The following is a 13314-nucleotide window of genomic DNA, read 5'->3' as shown; positions in this document are numbered from 1 at the left end:
TGTCGTAGGTATCCCTGACGTGTCAGATTATTTATTTTTAGGCCGTTATATTTCTTAAAGGGTGTTTGCATGTCAACAAAAATCTTAGCTATTCACGAGTAAGAGCAATTATTAAAGCTGTAAGCAGCATTGGCGGGGTCCAAGTAGAATTGTCAGAAAAGTTATCTGCAGATACTCATTGAAATGGGGTGTTGATACCAATATCCCTGCATAATGAAAGTGTAAACATGTTAAATATTTCTTTATATTCAACATCAGCATAACAATGTGACTGATAACAATTAGGGGTATAATTAGGATTTATTGCTTATGCATATTTATGAGGTTACATGATCATGTATGGCCATTTCGTATGTCAGTCACATCTTTTGTTTGATGCCTTCATCATGGCACGGGTTACATGTTCCGTTCCGCAACAGTGTTACGGATATGACACTTATGCATATTAATGAGCTCCCATGACCATATATGGTCATCTGTTATTTTAATCAAATCTCGTGTTCAACATTGTCATAACATAGGATTTATTTCCTGACTGCAACAGTGTTTGAGATATGACAGATATGCTTATTAATGAGCTCACATGACCATATACGGTCATCTGTTATTTTAATCAAACCCCTTGTTCAACATTGTCATAGTAACACATGATTCATTTTTCTTACTGTAACAGTGCTTGAGATATAACAGTTATGCATATTAATGAGGTTAGAAGCCCCCACCCCATGGGTGCCCAGCCATAGGACCTAGCCATGTGCCATTCAGTTGGACCAATGTATCTCTAAATGCACATACTAATTTTACCCCAATCGGACCAATACAGTACATTTAATTGCCCATTTCCCGTTTACACAAAATCAAAGATGGCGGCCAAGCCATGTAAAGGATCGAAATTTTATTATTTTTTTTCATATAAAGCTATTACCAGACATATATATTTATTTAGTTGATCTGTGGATGCACCTTTGTGGAACAAATGCCTAAACATTTGGTCATTTTTTTCTATAATCCAAGATGGCGGCCAAACCACGTGACTTATCGAAAATATATTATTATTTAGATATGCAGCTATGACCAGACATGTCATATACAAAATCGACAGTTAATGTTTGTCATTTTTGTTAAAAATACAAAATGACGGCCAAACCACGTGACTAATCATTTTTTTGGGGCTCAAACTTGAAAGAGCTGTGCATGTAGATAGATTATGCCGAATGAATAAATCGATCTGCAACTTTATTGGAAGATGATTTTTAAAGATTTCACAACCCAGTCATTAATTTGCTATTATTCTTTCAATTATTTAGTTTTAACAATAAATAAGCGCCAAGTATTTTTTAAATATGCATTATACACTAGATTTGAGAGAAGCAGGTTTTACCACAGTTTGGGATTAGTGATATTTGTTCTATAATTATTCACATTAATTGCGTGTATTAACACAATATAATTTCTTTACTGGTCAATAAGAATGGATTTGTAAAATCGTGTATATTATCGTCCATAATGGCCTGATTATTGATCATTTTTGTTGTATAATTTGTATAAAACTGACTACATTCAATTCCAGGATTCAATCACGTTGCATATGTAACGAGGAACATACGTCTGACAATATGAGCATTTTTTGCTCAATAGATTACCATAAAAAAATTCTCTCTAATAACGATTTTTTCTTTGTCACTTATTCAGATGCATCTGACATCTTTCCAGTATGGATATTATACAAATAAGGAAACAATTTAAATTCATCAAAATTTTTAACAGCTTAGCTTGTACTATGATAAAATACACATATAAATATATTTGCCCTATAGCGTCAATCCAAACATGGGCAATCAAAATATGACAGCACCTCCTAAAATGTTTCCACTGATCATAATTTTTTTGAAATCGGAGTGTGAGACCATGAACTTGTACCATATTTTATTTACTCTTCTTTATTCCTTTTTATTTATCTTTTATGTAACATTTTTTTAACAAAATATAATGTATGCTGATCCTTACAAAGTAGCAGACTCAATGTATTTTATATGATCAGATATTGGGGAAGCGCCCTCAATTGTTGAACCCTGTACAGGCTTCAACCCAACATCGCGTCAATCTATGCAGGTCAGTGTTGTTTTCATAAGCAGATTGAATCTGCATATATTTACTGTACAACTTTGCCATCCATTGCTGTCCACTGCCAGAGTTCAGAGAACACTTGGATGTAATTTTGAGGATCACATATCTCATAACTGAAAAAGAATGTATTATTAGTTGTTGCTTATATTTTGTGTGTACTATCAATTATTACATAAAGACCACTGATTACTAGGTCATTTTCCGTGAAATAAAAATAATATCGTTTTACAATATTTCAAGTACAATCATATATATATAAGTTATTGTTCATACATGGGTTGTAGAATACAATACATAGTTTGTAATTTCATTCAACTTCATTCAATCATAATTCAAGACAAATAAAATGCAAAAATATAGAGAACATTGCTATTTTTCTGTAATATTGTGTAGACTGTAATTGTGGAAATTATTATTGAGTATGCATATAAAATAAATTTTTATACAAGTTTTTCGAAATATATTACGGAATTTTCTTGTAACTATCGGTTGTTTTCTTGTTTTACCAAATTTCATAATGCAACCTTGACAGACACGGCAATTCGAATCTCTGACGTTATAGCAACATAAATAATATAATTCTGAACGAAAATATTAAGCATACTATAATACGCCTGTAATTTTACAGTACCATATTCACAGATACCAGGGCGAATCCATGTCGTTCTGTAATATTCTCAACATATTATCTCTGCACTTATACAGGAAATTGTACTGTTTTATGTGAATGGTTTTATCATATTATATATATTTGTTTGCATAATTAGTTTGGTTAGTTATTTCCAGGACGTTATGTTGTTAGTCTGTACTGTGACGTACTATTCATATCATATTCATGTGAATTATAATCCATTGATATTACAAAATATCACCTCTCTGGTAGGAATAATACAGAGGTCATGCTATTTTTGGACTAAGATAATCGGTTGCTGTTAGAATATTGAGAATTGGTCACATTAATTTAGTAAACTATTGTTTTTCAATTGAAATCGTATCAGCGAACCTGATTTTCTTATGGATTTAAGTCAAACAGGAATAACACGGGGAGCCATTTACTTACGGGAAATTTAATGGTCTTCGTCGTCTTCTCCTACAATCACCATCATCAATAAACAAAGTCACAAAAAGTAACATGATCAGAAGCAGCACGAGTTTCTTCATATTGGAAAATAGTACGATGTAGGAAAAACAATTGCAATGATAGAGTGATTTTGTCTCCCTGCTTTCCTGAATAAAATGATAAATGTACACGAAAGAATATATAATTAACATTACATTAATGTGTTGGCTCTTTTTACTTTGAGAACAAACAGCTAGCTAATGCTTCTACATTCGTATTGATTTTTCTTATCGGACATATGTATGTTTCAACGAAAATATGTTTGTTTGGTACAGATTTATTACCGATGTTTGTCAATTTGTGACGATTTGACCCGAGCCGAACAAAAAATGTCGTCCTAACGTTCACACCATCAAATAAAGGATATATTTTTCCACTTAATCAACAACTAAAGAGCGCCGTCAGTTGACTAAAGGATCAAACTAGTAATAAAATATTCCAATATTTCAGCAAACAAAACCATCTGTACAGTAGCAGTATTTCCCGAGGCCTTTTGTAATTTGGAGATTATCAGTTGACTTACATACTATTTTTAGATACATCTAAAATAGGTCTCTCTGTGTTGTTTAACGGCAAATATTATTGATTTTGAATGGATGTTGTTGTCGTTATTTTTGTTTTTAAGTCTATACCTGACCTGCTTCAAGGCATAATATATTTCTAACGTTACCAAGTTGTTGATGTGCTAAAATACTGGAACCAGTTCAGGTGAATTTTGTACACCATATGTTCGGAATACACACAAACGCTATAATACAAATCAAGTCTGCAAATGGTAAATTGCAAACAACACTAAAGAAGAGCAAATTCACATTTTTATCTTTATCACCTAGAAACAAATCTACTGCAAATAAGTTATATTGCTTACCTGTCAACGCGTTATATCGAAATGATTTATTAACACGTGGAACGTGTAATTTATTTACCCTAAGATAGTCCATAATAGCAAATCCCTTGTATGTAACACGGCTTGCTATTGGTTGATTATGAATGCGTAGTCCACTCATAATATCTGCCATGAAGATGTGTAAAACAATGTTTTCCATTCTTAAACGCGATTGTATCCAGATATTCTCGTTGGGCATACGAGAGATGATATGTCGTCAGTGACGCATGGATTGCAATACCCTCGATAGCTGAGGGAGATCTAACGTACAGAGTGACTTAATTTACTCGTGAATATGCCAAGGTGCTATATTCTGACCAATGAATTAGTTATATTCACAACATTCGGTAGATGAAGAATATGTGAAGTTGTATGCCATCGACTCACAGTTCGACAAGTTAATGACATATTCTGTATTCAGGGCAAGATTGTGATTTTGTTTGGCTAAATTCATTGGATTTAGAAGTTAACCTCGTGAAATTATTACCACATAAACTTATGCTTATTCATTGATTTCACCGATTTTATTCTGTGGCCCGTGACTGTCGTTTTTTGTGAGATTTATCACGAGTTGACCTGAGGTCTAACAACAAAAATTTACACCTGCACACCACCAAAATATGTGCAAGCCTACCTTTTTCGCCACTTTGTAATACTACTGATGATCGCCCTCTGTTGACGAATAGATTGAACGTATGCATAAATCACAACAAATGAAACTTTCAAAACAAAATTGACCATTTCGTTTTTTGCGAGGCCTAATGCTGGCTATCGATTTTCTTGTATTTGAGAGATCAAAAGGTATCTGCAATTTACTATTTGAATATTCGTCTGAAATAAATCTCTCTGTTGCTTTTTGGGAAGTATATCAATATTTTTCCTGAACAGTAATATTTCATCATAATTTGTATTTTAACTATCTACACTGTCTTCTTAAGGTGAACAATGCATTTACGAATTTCACAAGTTGTCATCAACATAATTCGCCGTGTGTTTAAATACATTAGTGTAAAAAATGTTGGAGCCTGTTCTGGCGAGCATATGGCAAAACTAATGGTAATTAATCAAATCTCAAGAATATTGTTTTATTATTTGTATACCTATATTACAACTAATTACTGAAACCCATTCAAGGATAAATGTTAATGTCTTAAATACTGAATAATATTTACAATGCCATATTGCCGTATTTTGAACTGAGTTATGTGATATTAACTCTGTCTAATATAGTAAGTTGGAAATAATGCAGGATACAAGCGCACATTGACTGACAGTTAAAAATAACATTGAAACAAATTCACAGGAAATATTTTTGAACCTGTTAATAAATTGGGTCACATTATCATGAGATACGCAAATGTAACACGGATTTCTATTGGTTGAATATGAAAGTGTATTATTATTATTCCTCCCTTGAAAGTTGCCATAATCAGTGCCAGCTTAAGATGTCACGTGTCTTGAATATTACTTTGCTACTGACACGTTTCCTGTAAGTTCTCTGTCGCCCAAATACATAACTTGAGGCATTTCGTGCAAACGCCGATTTGGTATACTAACCACATTGTCACACGCAACTTAATGTTACCGTAATTGGTATAGTACAGGTGTGATGGTTCAAATACCAAAATGGCAACAGTAACAGAAAGACTTCCCTGGCGGCGATGATAAAATACGAACACGGAACCAACAGATGAGGTTTCAACTGGTACTGGTATTATTATACTCTGCAAACATCAAGTACAATAACGCGGTAAAACTCCACTACTCCAATAACTAGATACTTAAACTCCAATACAATTCAACGAGATCTCCGATCTGAACTCAGTGCTGAACAACTCCCCTATATATACCCACCCTGTCTGTAAATATTGAAGATAATATTTGGTAATCGTAGTCCTAAATAACTATTAAAAATAGCTAGACGTTTCGAGCAATGGCTCTTTATCGATAGCATAGAAGCAAGTGTGATAACGTACAGGTAGAACATTGGAACGTAAGAACGCGCATGAACTATAAGTTAGAATCACAAAAAATTCCACAATAGAACAAATAGAACTGATTTCCGTAACCAGGCGAGGATTTTATGTGATTATTTCAGAAAACGGGGTTATCCTCGTAATGTCACTGGGAAAGCATTGGCCAAGGTTGTGTCAATGTCAAGAACTGATTGTATTGGTTCTACGGTTTCCCGTGACAATCAGGATCGTGTAATTTTGGCACTTACGTACCACCCTTTAAATGTCAGGATTAAAAACATTATGTACAAACATTTTCACATTTTACAGACCAGTGAGGAGACAAGTTCTACGTTTCCACTAATGCCTACTACTGCCTGGCGCCGTGACACTAATTTAAGGAGGTTATTGGTGCATACGGGTGAAACAGGAGACCCTGAGAAATATGGTTCTGTCCCGTGTAATCGTCCTAGGTGTAATACTTGTCCTTTTATTACAGACACTAATCGTGAATTTGGTCCCAAGGGAGATGTTGAGGTCAAATATCCGTTCAGTTGTATCACTATGAATGTTGTATATTGCATTTCATGTATTAGATGCGGGAAACTTTATATTGGTTCTACAGTTCGTCGACTGGGTGATCGGTTTGCTGAGCATCTACGGCAAACTAGACAGAAAAAATCGTTATTATCCGGTTTCACTTCATTTTAATTCTAGTGGACATAATATTACAGATATGTCTATTTCTGGTGTATGTGTTGTCAATGGCAACGAAAATCAGCTCAGGCGTGTAGAGGAGGAAACTATATTCCGCCTTGGAACTAAAGAACCCCATGGTATTAACAAACAGTTCAACTCATTTGTTGAGCTCACTACCTAAGGCGCGTTATTTGTTCTATTGTGGAATTTTTTGTGATTCTAACTTATAGTTCATGCGCGTTCTTACGTTCCTATGTTCTACCTGTACATTATCACACTTGCTTCTATGCTATCGATAAAGAGCCATTGCTCGAAACGTCTAGCTATTTTTAATAGTTATTTAGGACTACGATTACCAAATATTATCTTCAATATATCATACTTATCAGTCCGAGCAGCGTTTATTTATTTATAAACTACTATTACTGTCTGTAAATAGACCATTACATCAGCATACATAATGAGTCTGGAACTTACTACCAATTTCTAGAATGTTCCATTACCTTCTATTGCCTCCTACAGTGTTCTATTACCTATTCAACCAGTTCCTAAACAAAATCTAGAATATTCCACCCAGACACAGTACGGTTCTAGAACATTCTCAGTGACACGGAAGTGGTACATAAGTCGTATACGACATGCCTCCCCTCTCAAGAATATTATAACATATAATATTACATGACTAGCAACGACGTCAATAATACGAATACGATAACAATTTCAAATAAAACAACAATACAACATATCAAATCGAACTGAATAAAGCTCCGAATAAATTCGAAAATCACATACAGTAGAATATAATAAAATATGAAATACAGTCATAAACGAATAACATTCTACTATACTGTTCAAAAGTTCCTCAGTCCATCAATCTACTCAGGTAGTCCGCTACCATATTGTCCCGTCCAGGAATATCCTCAACACGATAATTATATCCTTGCAGAGTCATCGCCCATCTCATCACTCGGTCATTTGCAAACTTGGCTTTATCCAGGTAAGACAATGGTTTATGATCCGTCTGCAAAATGAACTCCACACCGGCTAAATATAGGCGAAATTTATTCACGCCCCATACAATGGCTAAACATTCCCTTTCTACAGTTGAATATTTCTTTTCTGCATCGGATAACTTCTTACTTGCATAAGCAACTGGATGAAGCTTCTCACCATGATTCTGCATAAGTACTGCTTCAATTCCTACCTGAGACGCGTTCGTCCGCAACACAAATGGTTTTTGTGGGTCTGGCAACTTCAAAATTGGTTTGCCCAATAAGTATTCCCGCAAAGTTTTATATGCTTTCTCCTGGGCATCTCCCCATACAACTTTGTTGGATTGTCCTTTCCTTAGTAGATCACTCAGGGGTGCTGCAATAGTTGTGAATAAGGGGATGTGGTCTCTGTAGTAATTGACCAGCCCAAAGAATGATCAGACACCTTTCTTGGTCGCTGGTCTTTGCGCTTCTCGAATTTTGTCCATGTTGTCGTGACTCGAACTCACGCAATTGTGTCCAATTTCATGACCCAGGAATTCTACTGACATTGCACCCAGAACACACTTGGATGGTCTAGCTGTTATGTCCGCTGCCCTTAGTCTTCGTAACAACTCAGATAATACTTGAACATGCTCATCCCAGCAGCTTGAATAAACTATCAGGTCATCTATATAGCTTCCAACCCCCTCCATACCTGACAATAATTTCCTGATTCCCCGCACCAGAGTAATCCCGAATACTTCATTCCAAATGGCATCCTTAAAAATTCATAAGTTCCATCGGGAGTAACAAATGCTGTCTTTGGTATATCTTCTTCAGCTACTGGTATCTGCAAATTACCCTTACTTAAATCAATTTTTAACAGGAATTACTATTATGTAGCCTCTGAAATATGTCCCCTGTTGTTACCATTGGCTCAGGGTCGGTTACAGTGACCTTATTTAATTTCCTATAGTCTACACATATGCGATTCGATCCATCTTTCTTCTTTACAATCACCACCAGTGACGCATAGGGTGATGTAGACTTCCTGATTACTCCCATTTTTAACATATCTTCAATATCTTGCCTAAGGTTCTCCCTTATTGCATATGGTAGTGAGTATGGCTTAGATCGTATTGGTGTATCATTTGTCAGGTCAATCTGATTATCTTGGTCTTTCCTGGCAAGTCAGTAAACACCTTATAAGTATTGACTAAACCCACCAGTTCTTTTCTCTGGTGTTCTGTCAGGTCTGTACCAATTTGAACATCTTTACCTGACTCCTTTGGTTTACAAGTTCCTAACTCTAGAAGATCATCTTCGTCTACAGCATTCTCTTCATCTGACTCGTTGCACCCGCTGTAGCTGCGCGCACAGTATTCATCAAGTCTATGGCCGTATTTGGTGAGTAACTTGTCTCACTTCCATCTGGTTGAGGTAACGCCTCCCGCTCAACATACAACTTTACATGATATGTCTTCACTTTGTCACCTACCCTCACTCGATAATCGTTTTCGCCTATTACATGCTCCACCACATAAGGACCCTTCCACTGCATCAATAGCTAGTTGTTGTCAGTTGGCAGCAAAATTAACACCTTATCTCCTTCCTTAAGCACTCGCTTCTTCGTTTTACGATCATAGTAACACTTGTATCGGTTCTGTGCCTTTTGTAATTCCTCTCGAGCAATCTCTAAAGTCTGTTCTAACCGATCTCTCAACTCAAACACATACTGGTAACTATTAACTATCTCAGGAGTATCGCTTTCTTTGGTCCATAACCCTTTAAGGATCTTCATTGGGCCTCTAACCGTTCGACCATATAATAGCTCAAATGGGGAAAAACCAGTTGACTCCTGTGGTACCTCTCTATATGCGAAGAGTAAAGCACTAATATACCAATGCCATTGCCTTGGTTGTTCATGGCACAACCGCTTTAACATCTTTTTCAAAGTACCATTAAACTTTTCCACCAGTCCATTACAAATGCGGTGATAGGCGTAGACATCAGTCTCTTAATGCTGAGCAATCTTGATACTTCTTGCATACATTCTGACACAAACTGAGTCCCCATGTCACTTAGTACTTCTTCTGGAACCCCCAATCGGCTATAAAAGTCAATCAACGCCTCGGCTACAGTCTCCGTATCTATATTTTTAAGTGGAACTGCCTCTGGATACCGTGTAGCATAGTCCACCATAGTTAAGATGTATCGATGACCTCTGTCACTGGCTGGCGTAATTGGTCCAACCAAATCTATAGCCACATGCTTGAATGGCATATCAATTAAAGGCATCTTACCTAAAGGGGCCTTCACAACTGATCCCTTTGATACAGTCCTCTGGCACACATCACACGACCTACAAAAGCTGGTAACATCTTGATGTAGCCCAGGCCAATAAAAGCTAGTCACAATCTGGTCTTCTGTCTTCTTTATCCCCATGTGTCCACCAAATATTGAATCATGGGCAATCTCCATATCACGAGTCCTCAACAGTTTCGGCACAACCACTTGACGTACCATCTTGCCTCCTGGAACTGAACGATCCTGAAACACACGATATAGCAAGCCTCCATATACCTGGAACTCGGTTGTATGGTGCCCTCTCACTTCTGGTTCTCTCATATTATAATATTTCTTCAACGATGTGTCTGCTTGCTGCATCTCGATTAATTTGTCTTTTGTTACATGTGCTCCAGTCTTTACATCACACACTTTGAGCGGCTTCACCTCACTTGCGCTCTGGTTGTTACTGCTCCACTCACATTCCACACTGGATCCGGGTCATCTGGTGGTCTTGCTCCGGGCACATTCCCAACAATTAACTCATAGATTGGGTCCTGCACACATAATGCTTTAACCATGCCTCTCAAATATGGCGTATCACTTTCCACAATGGCGACTGGAACCCTTCTTACAGTACGATCAATCATCAATATATGACCCATCTTTTTTGTATACTGGTCATCTGGTACCAAGCTCTTCTTGACTATAATACCATTACACCCAGTGTCTCTCAACATGGTCGCAACTGTGTCACCAACCTTCCCTTGACCCACAGGCAAAGTCCTGTCCTCTACAACGCCACTCCGTTCCATACACGCACCATTCACAACCTTTAACTGCTCCCCCGATGCTAACAACTTCTCAATCGTTTTAGGCACATCACTGTCAATTTGAACAGCACAGCTAGCACTGATATTAGACTCCTCTTTAACCACTGCAGCTGCACCAGTAGTAGTGCTGGGTTTGACACTCTTTCTTTCTTGACCCTTGTGTTGTCCACTACGGCAGAACTTAGCCACATGTCCTATGTCACCACACTGAGGGTACTGTTTACCTTTGTCATGGTTGACATCAGTAATGTGGGATGGACATTGTGCTGCTTGATGACCAACACCCTGACATACATAACACTGGATACTACTACCCTGTCCCACATCAGTATTTCTAATGGCAGTCTTATTATCGTTACGCTTCACCTGGTCCTTCGTGGATAACTGTCGACCACATGCCACTAGATACTGCTTTGCTATTACTGCCAACTCATCTAAATCTTTGGGTGCTCTTTCTTTAAGATAAACTGCAAGATCTCTTGTACAGGCACCAATAAACTGCTCCTTCACCATCAAGTCGGTAACACCATCATATCTTGCTGTAGTGCCTGACAACTCAACCCATTTAGCAAAATAATTCTTAAGCCGCACAATTAACTGGTCAGGACTCTCGGAACTTTCAGGTTTAATTTCACGGAATCGCTTCCTGTACCCATCCTCTGTGAAATTGTATCTTGTCAATAGCGGCACCTTCACACGATCGTAGTCAACTGCATCAATGTCGGACATCCTGGAATATACTTCCAGTGCTCTACCAGTCAACAGCGCACTCAATTTTGTGGCCCATCCATCTCTATGCCAACTCGCATTCATTGCAAACCTCTCAAACCGCAATAAATAACTATCAAGTTCGTCCTTACCATCAACAAATGCAGGCAACTTTGGTGACTGTGCATCACTGACCACATTTCGTTGACCGCCAAAATCAGCCTGTTGGAACCCCGGCATTGCTGCTTGAAGCTCTAATCTCCTCAACTCAAATTCTCTTTCCTTTTTTCGCTGTTCTGCTTCCGCTTCCAGTTGTAACTTTTCCTTTCTTTCCTCAATCTCAATTTTCCTTACCTCTGCTTCCCTTTCCTTTTCTCGCTGTTCTGCTTCCGCTTCCAGCAGTAACGTTTCCTTTCTTTCCTCAATCTCCATTTTCCTCACCTCTACTTCTATTTCCATTTTTGCCTTTCTCTCTTCCCTCGCCGCTTGTCTGTCAGCCTGCTGAGAACTCAATTGCTCCAAAATAAATTTCCTTTTGTCTTCTCCAGTCATTCCCAGTTCATCCGCCCATTCCATCAACTCTTGTTTCGACATATCTTTCATCTCGCTGGCCATGTTGTCTTCTATATGTCTTCACTGTTCCCGGACGAGCCCCCAGATGTCACACGCAACGTAATATTACCGTAATTGGTATAGTACAGGTGTGATGGTTCAAATACCAAAATGGCAACAGTAACAGAAAGACTTCCCTGGCGGCGATGATAAAATACAAACACGGAGCCAACAGATGAGGTTTCAAATGGTACTGGTATTATTATACTCTGCAAACATCAAGTACAATAACGCGGTAAAACTCCACTACTCATATAACTAGATACTTAAACTCCAATACAATTCAACGAGATGTCCGATCTGAACTCTGAACAACTCCCCTATATATACCCACACTGTCTATAAATATACCATTACATCAGCATACATAATGAGTCTGGAACTTACTACCAATTTCTAGAATGTTCCATTACCTTATATTGCCTCCTACAGTGTTCTATTACCTATTCAACCAGTTTCTAAACAAAATCTAGAATATTCCACCCAGACACAGTACGGTTCTAGAACATTCTCAGTGACACAGAAGTGGTACATAAGTCGTATGCGACACACATTAGGCCTGAGGACTGTAGATAGTCTCTGATAGCTACTATGTTATGAACATAGTTCTGCCTGAAAGACCCAAATGTTCCCTTGCGGAATAATTATTGTGATAAGATCGGTCTGCCTGATTACTTGGAAGCTTTGAAAAATGCAACATATAAATACCGAGAAAAAAATATTTACATGATGCAGATGAGACGAGGTCGGGTTGTGGCACCTAATATTGTGTGCATATACATCTAAACTATAAAGTTTTGATTTCGGTGAGGAGAATTCATGTTCAAGTTAATTACTATTATATTCTTAATTCCATGGTTGTAAAACATTCCACCAGCAGGCTATTATATGCATCTGAATGGTTTCGTCTCAGGTTCAGCCATCAGGGTTTAACCTTCTCATATCATGTTTCTAGTGATATAAAGACTGTCAGCATCCTTTATTCTATGTTTTTGTCATATTACCTCATTGAATAGCAGAGTGTATGGAATCATGGAAGGAAACGGTGTGCGTTGCCGTGTCATAACTGTAATAAAGGTGATTGACAGGTCATACTTGTTTTCAACTCAGGAAA

At 37.4% G+C, this 13314-nt stretch overlaps 1 long non-coding RNA gene across 2 annotated transcripts; it reads right to left on the bottom strand.

Annotated features, from left to right (window-relative positions):
* Positions 1–1924: 1924 nt before the first annotated feature.
* LOC146729036 (uncharacterized) lies at positions 1925–4205 on the bottom strand. 2 transcript variants are annotated; one of them, XR_014928241.1, is made up of 3 exons: positions 4116–4205; positions 3188–3354; positions 1925–2240 (listed from the first exon to the last, which is right to left on the bottom strand). It is a non-coding gene; the product is annotated as an uncharacterized LOC146729036 (long non-coding RNA). The 2 variants fall into 2 exon arrangements; XR_014928242.1 differs by lacking the exon at positions 4116–4205 and adding an exon at positions 3532–3571.
* Between the last annotated feature and the right edge of the window lie 9109 nt (positions 4206–13314).

Source organism: Saccoglossus kowalevskii, chromosome 22 (assembly GCF_978046115.1).
Source record: "Saccoglossus kowalevskii chromosome 22, keSacKowa6.1, whole genome shotgun sequence".
In the NCBI taxonomy this organism is placed as follows: Eukaryota; Metazoa; Hemichordata; class Enteropneusta; family Harrimaniidae; genus Saccoglossus; species Saccoglossus kowalevskii.
This window is presented reverse-complemented; position numbering and strand designations above follow the sequence as displayed.